Genomic DNA, 10,142 nt, shown 5'->3' with positions numbered 1-10,142 from the left:
GTGTGTGTGTGTGTGTGCGCGCGTGTGTGTGTGCATGTGGATTGTCACTTGCCGAGTGCATGTTATTACATGTGAGTCCCTCCCTTTGAAACTACTTTCTCAAACACACATGTGCACACACGCACAAAAACACAGACGTGCACACAGAAACAGAAACAATAGTGACTTTCATCCCAGTGAGGGACTCAACATCAACGGGCTTTTAGCGTGTTTTACCAGACTAGCACAGGTTAGTGGCTATGATTGTTGTGACATCCACCACTTCTGAGTGTTTCACATAAAATCCACAGTGATGTTCCTATAGCATACAGGAAATGCCACACTGAGGCCCTTTTCCCTTTTAATTACAGGCCCTTGTGCAGACATATTGTTTTTTTTTTTTGTTTTTTTTTAAAAAAAAACAGATTTACAAAGAAGCATTTAAAAAGTGCTGTCATTATTATTTTTTCTTTATTTCCAACATAGTAATAACACAAAAACAGATTTGTTATCAAACTTTATTTTGCAGTCAGTGATACAATGAGCTGCGAAATGTAACTCTTACAGATGTGATTGCATATTCCGAGCTTCTAACTCGAACCGCTACATGATACCCGTAGTTTTAAAATCAAATTCTTGCAGTTTAAGGCGATGACAAACAGCTATATATGAGGACTTTTAGTGATGCAAATGCTCAAAATGTTCCACAAAAGTTAATATTTATCACTGGCTGCTTTCATTCTTGTTTTTTCCATCGTGCTGTCCTCTTTAACCTCACCCGTCTTCTTCAGTTTCCTGTAAGCTTCTGGGTAGATCTGCACTGTGCAAACACATACATAAGAAACAGATATAAGAATTTTTAATTTTAGTGTATTTAGTCTTTATGGATTAAAGTTTCAATTAATTCAAAAGGGTAAAAGAAGGCGAATATCTTCTTCTTCTCTCCCTTTAGTGGTTGCCACTTTCTCACCACTGAAAATCTTAGGAATACAATTCTGCTGCCGCCTCCTGTTTTCTCAGTGACACGGTCTCCAAATCATACATCATAGCAGGTCTCACTAATATCTTGTAAACCTTCCCTTTCACTCTGGCTGCTGTCTTTCTGTCACAAATCAGAGCAGACACTCGTCTCCACCCACCCCACCCTGCCTCCACTCCACTCTCTTGTGCACTGCTTGTTCTCTGGAATGGTGAACCCCTAGTGTATAAACAACCTTACCTTCACTATCTCTTTCTCTCCTTGCATCTTCACCTTTCCACCTGTCTCCCTCTCACTGTGACACATGAAATGTTGCGCTTGTACTCCTGTTCTTCCTCTTCTCACTGGTGAAAACCTCCACCTCTCCCAGCTCTCTTTCACCTGTTACCTAATCTCACTACACATCACAATTCTTACCGATTAACTGCATGTTTGCGACTCTTCAGAAAAGAGGAGGTATGTTTGTGGCCCCCATGTGGCTGGGTTTTAAAAAAGCAGAAATAAAATGGGTAAAAACAACAGTTGCTATCTTTCGTTGAAATATTTTGGTTACCTTGAGTAACAGGTATTGCATCAAATCACCACAGATGCTTAACGTTGCCCCTTTAGTAACAGAATTCTCATAACAGGGCTACCACATAGCACATACGTCTATAGTACATACTCCTATGACTGAGATATTTGTTTGAAACTGGTAGAATATCGAGTTCATTTTTAAAGGATCCAAACTACCTTTGTGATAACATTCAGTGCAGCTCAGATTTGGGCCTCAACAGTGCAACATGCTCTTTCTAAATTTCATAGGTTGCCTTGCTTTCTGCCCTTATCTTTTACCACTAGCTGTCCAAAAAACAAAAAAATCCCAAACTGTCACTCTCCTTACCACGCTGTACTGTTACTGGTTGGAAAAAAGCACCAACCACAGGGCCAGCTTTTCTTATGAAGGATCTGCACCGTAGGGTATCTATGCCCAACTGGCGTTATCGTCACTGAATCAATATTTGGAGCACAGGGGCTGTGACTATTATCTACAGACAAGAATTCAAAAAGAAAGAGGCTGGCATTTGAAATTCTGGGAAAGTTATTGTAGGATCATTACTAAGCATACTGGAAAGTGTAAGCTATAGCCTGAAACAAGTCAGAGTTTCGATGTGAAATGAAAGAGCCTCATGAATCACTACTCTTTAATACTATGTCATTAAAAAAAAGAAAAAAAAGAACTGACATATAAATCACTAGATGTCTGTATTATTCCCAGGGGGCATGTATGCTGTGCACAGTCAGGCTGCTTTTTCCCCCAACATGCCAGTCTGGCAGACTTCACATCTGGATCACTGTTATTATCACAGTCATAACATTCAACAGGGCATGGTATTCCAGGCACAATTATACAACTTCCAAAACTGGAAATCAATTTTGGAAATTAAGTTTATAGGTTTTCTATAAGTGCAACATATTTTTAGGCCTAAGAATATGCGATTAACAGACAACAGTACTCAGCATGTCTGTACCACATGTAAAAAGTTGAAATATACCATAAGTATACCTAAACGCAAAGGATGAGTAGCTTAGATATATAGTTACAGTACTGACTGTAAGTGTAGTGTAGTATAAGATAAGATTTTATACTGATAATAGGGGAATTAAGTGCTATCTTCTTAACTGTAGCCACATGAGAATATATTGTGAAACAAACCTAAAGACAGCTATTATGGATTTATCCTACAATATTAATTAGCCAGAATGGATCTCTCATACGCCAGACAGTCAGACAGGCCAACTACTATATATTACTGTGTGTCATATAGCAGTGAACACTTTAGCTGTGATTCACCATGACATATCTAAACAGCCACTCTGTCTCTTCTACACACACACAGACAGACACACAACTACAAAGAACAGTTGTGCTAGCATGTATTCCTGCACAGTTCTTAAAATGGAACAACTGTTCACACTTCATTGCAGTAGCCTCAGCTTATCAAACACATAATCACCGTCTTTATCTGAGCTACTGATGTGTCATAACAACACAATGGAAGAAATGTTACCATCCAGCATATGAATGTCTGGTCATCTCTGTACAGTGTTTGTACTGTCATCATCATCATCATCATCATCTTCTTGGCCATGCGAGGCCAACAGCAGCATTAAATGCTCTGTTTCTTACTCACATCATTGGTCTAAACAATTAAAATCAGCCAACGCAACAGTCAATTCAAGTCATACAAAGGTGATGTTGAAAGGCGAGTAAATGAAGGGTTGTGAAGAAAAAAAACACATTGCGATAAAAGGAAAAGAGTAAACGACAAAGAAAGAATCAAATAAAATAACATCCCAATCCTGATCCTGCCTTATTCCCTGGCTCACTTCCTCTCTTCTCCCTTGTTCTGCTCTTTCATTTTCAACTCATTTTGCTGGCTCACTTCTTCCTCCAACACCCCCTCCATTCTTTCTGTCACTCTCTCCCTCCATGAGCAGACAGGCAGAGACAGGGAGACTGTTGTTGTGCTTGCAGTCTGACACTATCAGCTCATAAATCCCTGTCAGCAGCTTGTATGCCTCCTCTCCTCTCTCCCTCCCCGTCTCTTATCCTCCCTCCCTTCACTGGTGGAGAAACAGAAGAACCCAGTGACCTGCCAGTGAAGGTTTGACTGGCACAACCACACACGCATTTAGAGAAATATATATAGAGCATATACAGTATATACAGATCTATAGATAGTCAGACAGACAAGCAGACAGACAGACATCTCTGATTCTCATGCCTCCCCTCTACTGTCTCTCTTTTGCTAGGCTCCTTGCTCCCTGTCTTTCTTTCCCTCAGGCAATGTTTGCCGGCAGACAGTCGTCACTGACAAGAGCTTCCTGTGGTTAGGGGTAAACACCTGGGTAATGAGGCCATGCTGCACAACAACCCCAAAAAAAGCAAAACAGATTCACAGACCTCACTCACTCTGCCGAGTACTGTAGACTCACAATCGGGTCACGCAGCCACACAGGGTCACACGCGCAGTCACACATGCAAATAAATCTCACCGGAAAACAAGCACAGACATGAACACATTTAAGCACATACACAACCGCACATGCACATAACTGGTTCAGACTGAAAAACAAGAATCTAGACAGAGTGGACATGAATTCAAGAAGGTTCTACTTCTGTGCCGTCACTAGTAATTTGTTCCTCAAATGCAGAAACAAATCCTTGTCTAAGTCATGTCAGCGAAACACTCAGTCAGGATTTTTGACATACTGCAAATGCTCAAACTGAGTGTGAAATGTGAGTGCTGCTGCAGGGAAGAACAGAGCTGCCTGTCTCGACTGCAAAGTCACAAAAGGACTTTTCCACTACAGGCAAGTTATTGGCCCACACCTGAACCTGCGTCAGCTGTCCAAAGTGCTGCCTTTGTCACTCCAGCATTCTTGCAGCCTACAGGAAATGGTACAAGCTGAAGTTTGGTGGGTGGTCACAGGACTGCGCCAATTTTTTTTGTGTGTCTGTGTGTGTGTGTGTCTGCTTTCGTGTGACGAACAGACACATCATCACCACTCAAATATAAGTGGCTATCTGTCTAACTGTGAGTTGACTGTAGGGGGAGCAGTAATACATCGTATTTCTGCAAGTTTGTGTCTCGCTTGCTCAGCAAGGGTCAGATAAATTGCTGGTATTTTTTATTACTGACAGATTCTGTTGTTCATGGAGTTCTAGTGGAAAAAAACAGCTCTTTGTCACTAGCAGAGTTTTTGATGAACCTTGAAAAGAAGGATCCAGTGACCCACCTCTTACACTTTTTCACATATCATATAAGACTAGATAAATAAGTGTGGAGGAGCTGCAACAGAGGAAATGTAATTTTTAAGTATGACAAATGTCCCTGTTCAACATGGGCCATAAGCAAAGACACAAGGACACATCTCTCCAGATTACAACTATTCTCAGAGAATACTGAGCCACTTCATGTATATTTAAAAAAGCTTTGATTCATTTAAATGCATCCTGGATGTGAAACACAAAAACCCATCACGTGACTGGGTTAGGCAGCAAGCACAGTATATTTGTTTTTCCCCATTCCTCAAATTTTCACTCTTCTTATGAAAAAAAAATGAAGATGCACTCATATTCAAAGCTCTGAGGCAAAATAGACAATTTCCCTATCAGCTGTAACCAATACTTCATTTTCATGCCACTCTTGCTTTTTACATTGTGCTTTTATCCAAATTGATTTTGTCACAACAGAATTACATCTTACTGCTCCACTGCTTCAAAATATTGTGCAAGTATCAAAGCCTCAAGAATCTTCCATGTCAAAAGCACTAGAGTGCAAATGATTCACTCAGCAATCATGTTAATCTGTTATCTCTGGACAACAAGGCGCAGCCTGCATCGCATGTCTCATAGAAGTAACAGGGAAGCTTGTGGTGAATCATCAGCCCTACCAGACCCGCACGGTCTTAAGGGTTGTTTTAGTTTTGAGGAGGATTTTTTTTCTTCTTCTTCTTTAATGGTCTTCATGCAGGCTATTTTAGATATGGTTCAACTGAGCAAAAACACCATGTGTATTGTATGGTAGTATCTGGGTTTGCATATGTCTGTACGCGCACGCTTGTGTGGCCCGCATGTCTTTGTGTGCAAAGGAAATGGCTGACAGTGAAAAATGTGACCAATTCTAATTTTAATTGCCGAGTGAAAAAACAGCCTCTGCATTTGTGGGTTCTGTCCAGACGAACAGAGGAGAAGGGGTTTAAGCATGAAAGCGTATTCCTTATCACAATTAAAAAGTGTTTTAACATACCGGCATCCCTTTGAAGTTAGATTAGCAGCAATATTGGAAAGATCAGCCCCAGTCTTAAACAATGGAAATTGAATAGGGGAAAAGAAATGACTTAACAGAGCCAAAGGTAAAGTTTTCCTTTTGTTGTTCATCTTTTTTCCCCCTTGAATTTGGCCTCATACAATTTTCTGATAGATTCTCTTGTGCAGAGCGACTCTTTTTTTTTTTTAGTATTATTATTATTTCTTTTTTAACATAAAATTGCTTCATGTCCAACCTAGGGAATGGATTGAGGGGACTACGGCAGAAAAGAAGAAAACTTAATTTGACAGCGCAATTTGAATTGGAGATCCTTCTTAGAGGATTTGAAGCCTGGAGTGACAGATGAAATTGTACATAGGCACAGCTAAGAACTGTAATCACAATAAGCCCATATAAGCGTCTTGATTGTAAGGGTCTGAAGCCACACGGTGGCTGTCTTGTGGAGCAGCAATCTACATGCAGAAGCGCAAAGTGGAAGACACACACATCCACATGCAAATACACAACAACAATCAGCATGGACTTACAAGTCAAAATTCCCATCAATACAAGAAAAAGCCACTCCTTACATAAAGACATGGAAACCCATGGGAAGACACAAGGGCTGGAACTGAGAACAGTGTAATTAGAGAGAAAGAAAGATAGGTTAACCCCAGGCACAGAGGCAGAAAGGGAGAGAGAGGGGAGGAGAGGTGACAAGGTTGAGAAAAGTCCCATGTTAACCTGGAAGAAAGAAAACAGGAACAAACGGGGCAAAAAGGAGCAAACAGCTGCTAAGGATTTACATGCTTTAAATTATTTATGCAATCAGCTGTAGGAGCACAGAAACAGAGAGAGAGAGAGGGAGGCAACAGAAAAAATAATCAGGGTTGCAGAAAAAAGAACAGGGGGTGAAAACAGAGACGTAGACACGTCTTTGCTGTAAGTTACAACAAAGAGAAAATGTAACACTTACCCTCACACTCCCGTCTAGACACAGCAATCTTTCCCTCTGAGCCTCACTCTGACACACCTGAAACAAACAGTAACACTGTTTACCTACACATGTTACTCTCCAGTTACACGCAAAGCTTCAGATGTCTGCTTCCAGGTTATGAATGACAATGCAGCGTGCTGCACGAGATGATTTTACGTGATCTCTAAGACGGTTCTCTGTGAGTTTGAAGTCTAAACGCCAAACCTTTATTCATCTTTCTGAAGATTTCTTTACATGTCTCCTAATGCATGTGTATGCCTATGATCTATATCACAAGCCAAACAACCCATGAAACAAACTTACTGTGCCTCTACTGAACTGTGCATTATTCATTTCAACCTACAGCAGGTTCAATTCAATTCAATTTTATTTATGTATTTTTTAAATTTGCTGTATGTTCCTACTGCAGGTGCTAATGCTTCACTGTTACTGTGCTGCCGTGTATGTTTAACATTATTTACACACTGACAGCACTTCAATAAGAACATCTGCTCCGCATTTACATAAAACACTGTAGTTAGCTTCCAGTCTTGGCATTTTTTACACAGTATATATATTTAGCTTAAATTACAGAAGCTAAACAGCAGCTAAACACTGTAGCTTATACAGTCCTTAAATATTCTGGTTAAAAACAGCCTTGTAGGCTGTATTCTGAGTGTTGTGTGTGAGCTTGGTGGCGCTGTCACTTGGTGTTCGCTCGCTCTGCGGTAGAGTATCACTTCCTGTTCTGGCTGAAACACAGTGGTGTTTCTGAGTAGCTTATTTGCTTAGCAATTTAATTAACAACTTTTAAATACATTCTTCTTTCATAGTATAATCTTCACGTGCTTCATCCGAAGCACACTTTCTGTGTACTCACTACCTAATTTATAGCCAAAGTATTCACTCACTGTCTCTGTACTGTTTCGCTAGCTTAGCTTAGCTCGTAGCCGACTCGTTAGCACCATGGCTACTTCACCTGTCCCTCCTGCACTTTCTTGCTCATTGTGTCAGATGTTTAGTTACTCCTCGGCCTCCTTTAGCAGTAATGATATCTGTAACAAATGTAGCATATTTGCAGCTCTGGAGGCCAGGATTACTGAATTGGAGACTCGGCTTCGCACCCTTCATTCACCCGTAGCTAGCCAGGCCCCTGTAGCTGGTGCAGCCGAAGATAGCGTAGGCCCCGCTAGCTGTTCCCCGGCAGACCCCAAGCAGCTGGGGAAAGAGGGCGGCTGGGTCACGGTGAGGAGGAAGCATAGTCCTAAACAGAAGCCCCAGGTACACCACCAACCCGTTCATGTGTCTAACCGTTTTTCCCCACTCGGTGACACACCCGCCGGGGGTCAAACTCTGGTAATTGGTGATTCTGTTCTCAGACATGTGAAGCTAGAGACACCGGCAACCATAGTCAATTGTCTTCCAGGGGCCAGAGCAGGCGACATTGAAGGAAATTTAAAACTGCTGGCTAAGGGTAAACGTAAATTCAGTAAAATCATAATTCACGTCGGCAGTAATGACACCCGGTTACGCCAATCGGAGGTCACTAAAATCAATATTGAATCGATGTGCAACTTTGCTAAAACAATGTCGGACTCTGTAGTTTTCTCTGGTCCCCTCCCCAATCAGACCAGGAGTGACATGTTTAGCCGCATGTTCTCCTTAAATTGCTGGCTGTCTGAGTGGTGTCCCAGAAACGATGTGGGCTTCATAGATAATTGGCAAACCTTCTGGAGGAAACCTGGTCTTGCTAGGAGAGACGGCATCCATCCCACTTTGGATGGAGCAGCTCTCATTTCTAGAAATATGGACAAATTTATTAAACCCCCCAAAATATGACTATCCAGAGTTGGGACCAGGAAGCAGAGTTGCAGTCTTACACGCCTCTCTGCAGCTTCTCTCCTCCTGCTACCCCCCCAAAAACCCATCTCCATAGAGACTGTGTCAGCTTCCAAAAAGACAAAAAACAAACTAAAAACCAGCAACAAACAACTTAAACATAAACAATTACAAAGAAAGAACAGTACAGTATCCACATCTGAACCAAAGAGTAAAACAGTGAAATGTGGATTATTGAATATTAGGTCTCTCTCCTCCAAGTCTCTGTTAGTACATGACTTAATAATTGATCAACAAATTGATTTACTCTGCCTTACAGAAACCTGGTTGCAGCAGGATGATTATGTTAGTTTAAATGAATCAACACCCCCGAGTCATTCTAACTACCAGAAACCTCGAAGCACAGGCCGAGGGGGCGGTGTGGCAGCAATTTTTCACACCAGCCTATTAATTAATGAAAGACCAAGACAGACTTTTAATTCATTTGAAAGCCTGATGCTTAACATTGTCCACCCCAGCTGTGAAACTCAGAAACCAGTCTTACTTGTTATCATCTATCGTCCACCTGGGCCTTACACAGAGTTTCTGTCTGATTTCTCAGACTTTATATCTAATTTAGTTCTGAGCTCAAATAAAATAATTATTGTGGGTGATTTTAACATCCATGTAGATGCTAAAAATGACAGCCTCAACATGGCATTTAGTCTGTTATTAGACTCAATCGGCTTCTCTCGAAATGTAAAAGAACCCACCCACCACTTTAATCACACTCTAGATCTTGTTTTAACATATGGCATAGAAACTGAACATTTAACAGTGTTTCCTGAAAACCCTCTCCTGTCTGATCATTTCCTGATAACATTTACATTTACAATAATTGATTACACAGCAGTGGAGAGTAGATTTTATCAAAGTAGATGTCTTTCTGAAAGCGCTGTAACTAAGTTTAAGAATATAATCCACCCACTGTTATCATCTTCAATGCCCTGTACCAACACAGAGCAGAGCAGCTATCTGAACGCTACCCCAACAGAGGTCGATTATCTTGTTAATAATTTCACCTCCTCACTACGTACGACTCTGGATACTGTAGCTCCAGTGAAAACTAAGGTCTCTAATCAGAAGTACCTGACTCCGTGGTATAATTCTCAAACACGTACCCTAAAGCAGATGACTCGTAATCTGGAGAGGAAATGGCGTGTCACAAATTTAGAGGATCATCATTTAGCCTGGAGAAATAGTTTGCTGCTTTATAAGAAAGCCCTCCGCAAAGCCAGAACATCTTACTATTCATCACTGATTGAAGAAAATAAGAACAACCCCAGGTTTCTCTTCAGCACTGTAGCCAGGCTGACAAACAGTCAGAGCTCTGTTGAGCCAACCATCCCTTTAACGTTAACTAGTAATGACTTCATGAACTTCTTCACAAATAAAATTTTTATCATTAGAGAAAAAATTACCAGTAATCATCCCACAGATGTAATATTATCTACAGCTACTCTTAGTACCATTGGTGTTAAGTTAGACTCTTTTTCTCCAATTGATCTTTCTGAGTTAACTTCAATAATTACTT

The 10,142-nt window shown here is 40.9% G+C and overlaps 1 long non-coding RNA gene across 3 annotated transcripts in view; it reads right to left on the bottom strand.

The window, feature by feature from the left end:
• Positions 1-483: 483 nt before the first annotated feature.
• LOC146377286 (uncharacterized) overlaps positions 484-10,142 on the bottom strand; it is a 113,242-nt gene continuing 103,583 nt past the window's right edge. For 2 of the 3 annotated variants that reach the window (XR_014801584.1, XR_014801583.1), the window contains exons 5-6: positions 6,731-6,787; positions 484-799 (exon numbers count right to left, since the gene is read on the bottom strand). This is a non-coding gene — a long non-coding RNA (uncharacterized LOC146377286). The remainder of the gene's footprint in view (positions 800-6,730; positions 6,788-10,142) is intronic. The other variant, XR_014801585.1, reaches the window with a different exon arrangement.

This window comes from Perissodus microlepis, chromosome 11, assembly GCF_051167445.1.
Source record: "Perissodus microlepis isolate ML-2025 ecotype Zambia chromosome 11, ASM5116744v1, whole genome shotgun sequence".
NCBI classification, from domain to species: Eukaryota; Metazoa; Chordata; class Actinopteri; order Cichliformes; family Cichlidae; genus Perissodus; species Perissodus microlepis.
Note: the sequence above shows the minus strand (reverse complement) of the source record. Positions and strands in the feature narration are given on the sequence as shown.